Source organism: Muntiacus reevesi, chromosome 3, assembly GCF_963930625.1.
Source record: "Muntiacus reevesi chromosome 3, mMunRee1.1, whole genome shotgun sequence".
In the NCBI taxonomy this organism is placed as follows: Eukaryota; Metazoa; Chordata; class Mammalia; order Artiodactyla; family Cervidae; genus Muntiacus; species Muntiacus reevesi.
Genome location: NC_089251.1, coordinates 101,176,733 through 101,184,633, shown reverse-complemented (window position 1 = coordinate 101,184,633; position 7,901 = coordinate 101,176,733).

Here is a 7,901-nt window from a genome sequence, read left to right as displayed (position 1 = left end):
CAGTTTTGGATTGAACCCTCTGGCTAATTCTGTTATCTTAAAATGTGAATTATGGGAGTAGGTCTGGTCTTTACAAGGATGTATCCTGCCTGAGGACAATCTTTGGATTAAACCTTCTGGCCAACTCTGTTATCTTAAAATGTAAATTATGGGAGTGGGTCTGGTGAGGTCTTTGCAACCGCCAGACATTCTTTGGATTCATTGGAGAGTATATAACTCCATTGCTAATACTAGCAAAGGGGGTACTCTTTTGCCTCCTTCTGATGCCTATGTCAGAAGTTTTCTCTATCTCCTTTATACTTTAATAAAACTTTATTACACACACATACACACACACACACAAAACCCAATATGATTGCTATTTCACTTCCACCTTCCGAATTTTGTGCAAAATCTCTCTTATAGCCCACTCTAACTGGAAATATGCAAGAATAGGAATCCTGCACAACATATAGCAGCCCAGCCAAGACAACACACTACAGAATCACCAAAACACACTTTTCAGCTAGGCACCCATGTGTACCTCTTTCACTGGTACTTAACTTCCATCCAGAATAAAGACAATAGCGGGGACTTCCTTGGTGGTCCAGTGGTTAAGAATCCGCTGGTCTTCCAGTGCAATGAACACAGGTTTGATCCCTGGTCGGGGAACTAGGAGTAGGAAATGGCAACCCGCTCACTCATTGGCAACCCGAAACATGGACAGAGGAGCCTGGTGGGCTACAGTCCATGGGGTTGAATAAAGTCTGACACAACTGAGCGACTGAACATGAATGGATAGATGGGAAACTAAGATTCCCCCATGCCATGGGGCAACTAAGCCTGCCTGCCACAGCTACTGAGCCCTCACATCGCAACTAGACAGAAGCCCAGTAGCCACAGCAAAGACCCAGTATGGCCAAAAAAAGAAAAGACAAGAGCAAAATCATGCTTTGACCTACTATGGTCCTATTACACCATGTCCAGCCAAGAACATGTTAACCCTCTTCCCTAAAAAAGATAAAAAGTCTCTTTTCTATCTCTGGGTTACGTTTATTCTTCTAATTTTTCTTTTAGTTCAGTCACACTCCTCCTTTCATATCAAATAACTTGAGTAAAGAGATATAAATTTAACTACTATTAAAACATTATGTGTTAGTAGGGAAATGGGAGGGGGAAGATTTCATATTTTTTTAATAATTATATTTATAATTATATTTCACAACACATTTATGTGTACACATGCACATTTATCCTTGGAGAAAGAACTGGCAACCACTCCAGTATTGTCGCCTGGAGAATCCCATGGACAGAGGAGCCTGGCGGGCTACCGTTCATGGGGTCACAAAGAGTCGGACACGACTGAGCGCCTAACACTATACACATTTATATGACATCGAGGATGAAATATCCATAACCGTTACAACCATTTTTGCTACCGGTCACGCGGTTGTGTTGTTTAATAACTACCTTCTCCCTTTACTTTTTGCTACATTCCCTTTGCCCTGAGCTGTTCTTGGCTCCTTCTTGGTGAATAACTCAGATCTTCATCCCTAAAGGGTTTGGGCCATTAATAGTACTGCTTGTGGGTTTTTGTTTTCTACTGACTTTAATAATAGGACATAGAATTAATTAGAATACCTCCAAGAATTCTCCTGAGTTTTTTTAACCTCATTGTACAAACAGGATGACTTGATCATTACAATTAATCACCCCAGCCAGTATAATAAGCTCTTTATCTGTTGATTCACTGGCCTAAGAAGTTCTAAGTGGCCAAATGGCTGTCTCAAGTTTAATTAAACTATCATCATGTCCCTTGAGGAAGACTTCCTGCTTTGGGAATTAATCACTCTAGACCAGTGGTTCTCAACATGGGGATGATTTGCCTTCCAGAGGACATTTGGTGATGTCTGGACACATTTTTTGTTTCACAGCTGTGGAAGGAGTGCTACTGGCATCTACTGGGGAGAGGCCAGGCAAGTTGCTAAACACCTTATGCACAAGACTGTTCCTCACAACAAGGGATTTATTACCCAGTGCAAAATTCCCTATATGGTACATTATAAACCTGTGACTTATCTATTTTTGAACTGGAAGTTTGTACCTCTTTCTCCTTCCCTTACTTCACTCCCTTCCCCTCTGGCAACCACCTATTTGTTGTATCTATGAGTCTGTTTCTGTTTTGTTATGTTTGTTCATTTCTTTTGTTTTTCTAGTTTCCACACATAAGTAAAACCATGTGGTATTCGTCTTTCTCTGTCTAACACTTCATTTAGTGTGATATTTTTAGGCCCATCTATGATGCTGCAAGTGACATTTCTTCATTCTTTTTAATGACTAAGTAGTATTCCATTGTATATGTACCCCACCTTCTTTTTTTTTAATGTTTCTTTTTTTTTTTTCATTTATTTTTATTAGTTGGAGGCTAATTACTTTACAATATTGTAGTGGGTTTTGCCATACATTGACATGAATCAGCCATGGATTTACATGTGTTCCCCATCCCGATCCCCCCTCCCGCCTCCCTCTCCATCACATCCCTCTGGGTCTTCCCAGTGCACCAGCCCTGAGCACTTGTCTCATGCATCCAAACTGGGCTGGTGGTCTGTTTCACCCTTGATAGTATACTTGTTTCAATGCTATTCTCTCAGAACATCCCACCCTCACCTTCTTCCACAGAATCCAAAAGTCTGTTCTGTACATCTGTGTCTCTTTTTCTGTTTTGCATATAGGGTTATCGTTACCATCTTTCTAAATTCTATATATATGCATTAGTATACTGCATTGGTCTTTATCTTTCTGGCTTACTTCACTCTGTATAATGGGCTCCAGCTTCATCCATCTCATTAGAACTGATTCAAATGAATTCTTTTTAATGGCTGAGTAATATTCCATGGTGTATATGTACCACAGCTTCCTTATCCATTTGTCTGCTGATGGGCATCTAGGTTGCTTCCATGTCCTGGCTATTACAAACAGTGCTGTGATGAACATTGGGGTGCATGTGTCTCTTTCAGATCTGGTTTCCTCGGTGTGTATGCCCAGGAGTGGGATTGCTGGGTCATATGGCAGTTCTATTTTCAGTTTTTTAAGGACTCTCTGCACTGTTCTCCATAGTGGCTGTACTAGTTTGCATTCCCACCAATAGTGTAAGAGGGCTCCCTTTTCTCCACACCCTCTCCAGCATTTATTGCTTATAGACTTTTGGATAGCAGCCATCCTGACTGGTGTGTAATGGTACCTCATTGTGGTTTTGATTTGCATTTCTCTGATAATGAGTGATGTTGAGCATCTTTTCATATGTTTGTTAGCCATCTGTATGTCTTCTTTGGAGAAATGTCTGTTTAGTTCTTTGGCCCATTTTTTGATTGGGTCATTTATTTTTCTGGAATTGAGCTTCAGGAGTTCCTTGTATATTTTTGAGATTAATCTTTTGTCTTTTGCTTCGTTTGCTATTATTTTCTCCCATTCTGAAGGTTGTCTTTTCACCTTGCTTATAGTTTCCTTTGTTGTGCAAAAGTTTTTAAGTTTAATTAGGTCCATTTGTTTATTTTTGCTTTTATTTCCAATATTCTGGGAGGTTACTCCATCTTCTTTATCCATCCATCTGTCATTGGACATTTAGGTTGCTTCCATGTCTTGGCTATTGTAAGTAGTGCCACTGTGAACATAGGGGTGCGTGTATCTTTTCAAATTAGAACTTTCATCTTTTCCAAATATCTTCCCCAGAGTGGGATTTCTGGATCATAGGGTAACTCTAGGTTTAGTTTTTTGTTGTTGTTGTTGTTGTTTTCAATTATTTTTATTAGTTGGAGGCTAATTACTTCGCAACATTGCAGTGGGTTTTGTCATACATTGACATGAATCAGTCATGGAGTTACATGTATTCCCCATCCCGATCCCCCCTCCCACCTACCCCACACCCGATTCCCCTGGGTCCTCCCAGTGCACCTGGCCCGAGCACCTGTCTCATGCATCCCACCTGGGCCGGTGATCTGTTTCACCATAGATAATATACATGCTGTTCTCTCGAAAAATCCCACCCTCGCCTTCTCCCACAGAGTTAGTTTTAGTTTTTAAGCGACCTCCATCATGTTTTTCACAGTGTGGCATGCTATTTTTGCTGCACACTATTGGTTAGTCTTAAGTCCAACTCAGATTAAGGAGGATTAAATAGGAAATGAAATACAGTCCATCTCTGGATGGGAGGAGCAGCATAGTCATATTGTAAAGGATGCAGATATAGGGAAAGGTGGAGAATGGGGGCCGTTGGGGGAAATCGACCTACCACAAACATATGTAGCCTTTTATAGTCTTTATCTGAAAAAACTAGTATCTGATAACTTTTCAGGTCAGTTTTTCCTGTTTCCTGATTTAGCTAATTTCTTTTTGGCCATGCCCTGAGGCATGTGGGATCTTAGTTCCCCCATCAGAGATCGAACCCACACGCCCTGCATTGGAAGCTTGGAGTCTTAATCACTGGACTGCCAGGGAAGTCCCTTATTTATCATTTTAATTTCCTTTTGCAGCCTGATTATCTTTTTCTATACACTGAACATTTTATGTGAAAAATTATGCATGGTAATACTTTGAGTTTTGTAATAGCAGCCCTTTCCTCCAATGAAAGGCTGCTACCTTAATTCAATTTTCCCCTTAGTAATGCTTCATGTGTAAAAGAAGGTGACTGCCAACAGCATGACCAACAGGGGAAGGTACAACTTCCCTGGGAAAATGTCTGGCTTCAGAGAACTTCCCTTGGCTTGTCTGTGAAGTAGACCCCTGTCTGTGAAGTAGACCCCGATTTGGGCCAGGAGTCAAAGAGTCCTTCCCTAAAAGAAGAAGCAAGCAAGGCTATCGTAGGGTGGGCCAATCTACCTTTTGAGATTTCTTTTTCATGATTAACCTTATACTGGCATCATTAAGCAAAACTAAATTTAAGCTAAATTAGGCAAAAACTAAATTAAGCAAAACATCATTAAGCAATAAAAAATTCCCAGTTCCCTGTTTTTCAAGTGTGCTTTATTTTCCCGACTTGATACATTTCTGTCTTCATATGATGCCCGTTTACCTCTAACTTCATCTGTTCCAGTGGAAATTACCTCTAGACAAAGCTCAAATAATACCCCTTTACAGAAGTCTTCCCGACCAATATGCTTTTTTCTCTTCTGTATCCTCTTAGCACTTAATACCCACCCCTTTTCCCCCCTCCGACTAACCCTGGGCATCTTCATTTCACAAAAGCCCCCTATCAACAGTCTTTTAAAAATAGACTTTGTTTTAGAGTAGTTTTAGGTCTACACAAAAACGGGGAGTACAAGTTGCCCTTGCCACCCAACACGGTTTACCCCATTCTTTACACCTTAGGTTGGTGTGGTGCGTTTGTTACACCTGATGAACCAATACCAACACATCAACATCCATAGTTTACACTGGATTCACTCTGTGTTGTATTCAATGGGACAAATATACAATAGTATGTGTCCCTCATCACTGTGTACAGAATAGTTTCACTGCCCTAAAAATCTGCTGTGCTCTACCTAATCATTCTTCCTTCCCTACCCCACCCCCAGCCCCACCCTTGACAACTGCTGATTCCAAATAATTGACCAAAAATCCTGGAACTAACAAACAATTAAAGCAAAGTTGCAGGAATACAAGGTTAATATACAAAAGTCAATTGCTTTCATACATACTAGTCACGAATAAGTGAAATTTGAAATTTAAAAAGTTACATGAAGACCAAAAAAAAAAAAACAAAAAAACCCTTAGGTATAAATCTAACAAAATATGTACATATATCTGTATGAGGAAAGCTAGAAACCTCTGATGAAAGAAAATTAAATAAATGGGCATTCTTTCTTTTTAAATTTTAAAAGCCAACTCTCCACATGTTGAGAATCAGTGACCAGCAGAACAGAGGGGCAACCATTCATTATAGCCTTTGATGGACTTGGGCTGGCTACATAAGACCCCCCCGCCCCCCGCCCTTCAAATCAAAGATTCAGAAACTCCTTCCTTCTCAATGATGGTTAACAAAAAATTCTTCAAAACAAAGGTAGCCCCACAGATATGCAGTTACAAATGAAAAGCTCAGGGCCCCGATCCCTGTCTGCTGCAGCAAGAAAAGGTGCCAAAATAAAATATAAATAAGTGTTTAGTATACGTAGTTGCTAATATTGCATGTGATGTGCTTGAGTTCATGTTTAGTCGCTGAGTCGTGTCTGACTGACTCTTTGCGACCCTATGGACTGTAACCCGCCAGGTTCCTCTGTCCATGGTATTCTCCAGGCAAGAATATTGGAGTGGGTTGCCATTCCCTTCTCCAGAGGATCTTCCTGACCCAAGGATCGAACCCATGTGGCCTACATTGCAGGGGGATTCTTTACTGTCCGAGCCACCAAGGAAGTCTGCTGTAGAATCTACCAGTCACAAAATCTGTCCACAGCTGTTTACTCAAGTGTGGAAGGTAACAGTATATTCCTTAGAGGGCTGTTTTGAGGATGAGGTGATCGAAAATGTGAACTGATGCTTAGTACAAAGTGAGTACTCAAATAAATATCAGCTAGAAGCGCGCAAGCAATTTTGCCTCTCCTACCATCTTGCTAGGGCTTCTCCTTTGCCCTTGGACGTGGGGTATCTCCTTAGAGTCGCTCCAGCGCCTTACAGCCGCAGCTCCAGCTGGTAATACCAGACCACCTGACCTGCATCCTGAGAAATATGTATGCTGGTCAAGGAGCAACAGTTAGAACTGGACATGGAACAACTGGTTCCTAATCAGGAAAGGAGTACATCAAGGCTGTGTATTGTCACCCTGCTTATTTAACTGCTATGCAGAGTACATCATGAGAAACGCTGGGCTGGCAGAAGCACAAGGTGGAATCAAGATTGCTGGGAGAAATATCAATAACTTCAGGTATGCAGATGATACCACCCTGATGGCAGAAAGTGAAGAAGAACTAAAAGGCCTCTCGATGAAAGTGAAAGAGGACAGTGAAAAAGTTGGTTTAAAACTCAGCATTCAGAAAACTAAGATCATGGGATCTGGTCCCATTGCTTCATGGTAAACAGATGGGAAAACCGTGGAAATAGTGATAGACTTTATTTGGGGGGGGCTCCAAAATCACTGCAGATGGTGACTGGAGCCATGAAATTAAAAGACGCTTGCTCCTTGGAAGAAAAGTTATGACCAATCTAGACAGCATATTAAAAAGCAGAGACATTGCTTTGCCAACAAAGGTTTGTCTAGTCAAAGCTATGGTTTTTCCAGTAGTCATGTACAAATGGGAGAGTTGAACTATAAAGAAAGCTGAGCGCTGAAGAATTGATGCTTTTGAACTGTGGTGTTGGAGAAGACCCTTGAGAGTCCCTTGGACTGCAAGGAGATCCAAGCAGTCCATCCTAAAGAAACTCAATCCTGAATATTCATTGGAAGGACTGATGCTGAAGCTGAAACTCCAATACTTTAAACACCTGAGGGGAAGAACTGACTGCTTTGAAAAGACCCTGATGCTGGGAAAGATTGAGGGCAGGAAGAGAAGGGGACGACAGAGGATGAGATGGCTGGATGGCTTCGTTCACTCAATGGACATGAGTTTGAGTAAACTGCGGGAGTTGGTGATGGACAGGGAAGCCTGGCGTGGGGCGGTTCATGGGATCGCAGAGTTGGACACGGCTGAGCAACTGAACTGACTGAGGAGCGCGCACGCATAATCGGTATCATTCCTTAGGTAGAACAGTTTACACCAAAGTAGAGTCTCAAGGGCTAAGTTTTAAAATTCTACTAACGATTTAAGATAACGTATTTAAAAATTGTTGGTACACGTAACTGAACAGAATGAGCACAGCGCCTGCGCAGAGCGGCGGGGGCGGGAGAGCCGGCTTGCGCAGCGCGGAGATTGAACGGCGCATGCGCGGTGTGACCT